This window comes from Chamaea fasciata, unplaced genomic scaffold, assembly GCF_029207755.1.
Source record: "Chamaea fasciata isolate MVZ Bird 193981 ecotype frontalis unplaced genomic scaffold, bChaFas1.0.hap1 SCAF_32, whole genome shotgun sequence".
Lineage (NCBI taxonomy): Eukaryota > Metazoa > Chordata > Aves > Passeriformes > Sylviidae > Chamaea > Chamaea fasciata.
In genome coordinates, this window is record NW_027094117.1 from 410,221 (window position 1) to 412,657 (window position 2,437).

A 2,437-nucleotide genomic window follows, 5' to 3' on the forward strand; every position below is an offset into this window, starting at 1 on the left:
TTCTACCTGAAAAGGATCTGTTGGCTGGATAGGGCTTAGGGCCTGATGAGCTGTGGCTCCAAAAATCAACAATTGTACCGCTTCTTCCTGAGATGGGCTCCAGTCCCATTTTACTCCCTTTCTCAACAAATCATAAAGAGGCCTGGCAAAAATGGAAAAATCTGGAATGTCTTTTCCCCAAAACACTACTAATCCCAAGGCATGCTGTAGATCTTGCCTGGACTCAGGCACTTGAATTTGATCTGAGGAGGTTAGGGTGTCAGCTGGGGTACATGTCATACCTCCTTTCCACCAGATATCCCAAAATTTTACTTCTTGAGAAAGTTTTTGTATTTTCTCTCAGGGGATCTGCAAAGCAAGGCTTTCTAAGTGGGAAATTCTTTTCCGTTGATGAACACCCCCCACTTGCTGTGTCTCATTGTTTACAACTTGTGTAAGGGAATGTTGTGGCTTGTTGCCCAAGGCTTGTGGAAGAGGAGGTGCACTGGGTTGTTGGTTGGACGATTCCAACACAATAGGTTTGGGACAGGGCCAATTAGAAATTATTTTAGCCAATTTATCATCAGGCAATTGATCCGTTATTTCTGGCGGCACTCCCCTTTTCAGTCCTAGCGACCACAGTTGCTGCCGCTTGGAAATTTGTTTTCCCTTTGCTGATTTTTCATTAGGAGAGGCAATGTGCCTGACTCCTCTGGGTTTTTCTTGTTTGTCCTCGGGGTACTTCACTGGTCCATATTTTCTACTGTAACTTATTAACTCCTCTGCTACCTGACTCCATGTCCAAAGTTTAGAACTGCTGTTAGATTGTGTGCTAGGAGTTGTAAAAGGTGAGGAGTCAGTGGAGTCGGTGGAAGCAGTTTGATCTCTTGTCTGTCCAAGAAATCTTCCAAGTCTATCTAGCGGAGAGATAGATGCTATTGTTTTTTGAAGAAGAATTGCTGTTGGTTTAAAAGACTCTGGCAAACCTCGAATTAGAGGGGTCATAATCTCAGGTTTGACAGGCATTGAGCATTGGTGACTCACAGCCAGAGATTCATTTTCTTGCATGTATCATTTGCAAGCATGCAGCTTTGTCTATGTTTTCTAGGAGTCGGTCTGAGGTGCCGACTATTGCCAGAGGGTCGCCCCTCTCAAGGGGGTTTAACCCCCCTGCCCAGTAGGCTGCACGCTGTCTCAGGGACCATGGAGCACGCCTATTTCCTGCTGTTAAGAAAACTCCATGTCCCCAAGAGCCACTTGCTTCTTGTTCACTTCATTTAATTTGCTCGCCTCTTGTGAGGGAGACTCGACAAACATCCTCCGTCTCTGATTCACTAGGAAGGCGGGAGTACTCTTTCTTTAACTGAGCTAATTCAGTGGCTGTGTATGGTATTTCTTTGGGAGTTCTGTGGGGATCACCATCCTCTTCATTTATAGAATTGTATTCTGTTTGAATGAGAGGTCTCAAGTTGGAGCAACAGTGTTTCCCACAATTTTGCATGTGTACTAATTCCTTCTGAGGGTATATTTGTTTAATGCTGGATGCTTCCTTTCCTTCTGCTTCTGTGGGTGAATCTGCAGATTTGAAGGTTTTACTTTGCCCTTCTGCAAGGGAAATCTGCAGCAAATAATTCTGATTTCTTTCCTCTTCTAATTGTTTTTGCAAAGCTTCTACCAAATTTGGCAGGGATTCTAGGACTGCTTGTTCTTCACTTACCCGTAAAAAACGGGTTTCTATGGCTGCCGAAAGACAGGCCCCCAAAACTGAGCAAAGAAGGCTTTTATTTCTGCCCAGTTTCGATCTAGCATCATCTTGCAAAGAATATATTCTATCTACAATGTTTTCAAAGTGAAACCAATTATTCTGTGCCCACCTTGCTCCATCTGGAGAAGGTCTAGCACCATGTTTTGCATGCAAAGCATAAAATGCATTCTCATCTTTTTCATTCATTTTCTGAAGGGACCAAAACCACTCTCAGGGAGGTACGGTTCAAGTTACACCAAAGGCACAGCTAAAACTCTGTTTCCCTTTGCTTCCCTGGAATGGGCCAGGAGACCAAAACTGCCTGGGAGGTTCACCTTAGTTACAAATGGTTGTCTCCTCAACAACGCCAAGCAGCCCAAAACACACACACACACCAAAAACTCACCACGGTCCCATCTTTTGCACAATGAGACCTTGCTGTGAAATCCTGACGACAGGAAGTGCTATTCGCCTGGGTGCGTACGGTCTGCGGGAATTTTCCCTCGCCCCCCTTGCGTTCTAACAGCGCTCACCCAAGTGGCGTGCTAGGTGCGGCTGAGACGAGGCTCCTTCCCCTGTTACAAACTATGTAAAACCCGCAACTCCTCTGTCCATCCAGATCCTGTCCGTGATGCCAATTTAATGTCACGATCCGCTCCCACAAGCGGGCTTGGTGATGGTTCATTTTAGGGATCTCAGAGCGCAAAAGACACG

General features: G+C 45.5%; 1 pseudogene; it reads right to left on the reverse strand.

The window, feature by feature from the left end:
* Positions 1-339: 339 nt before the first annotated feature.
* LOC136303294 (uncharacterized) lies at positions 340-1,882 on the reverse strand (annotated as a pseudogene).
* Between the last annotated feature and the right edge of the window lie 555 nt (positions 1,883-2,437).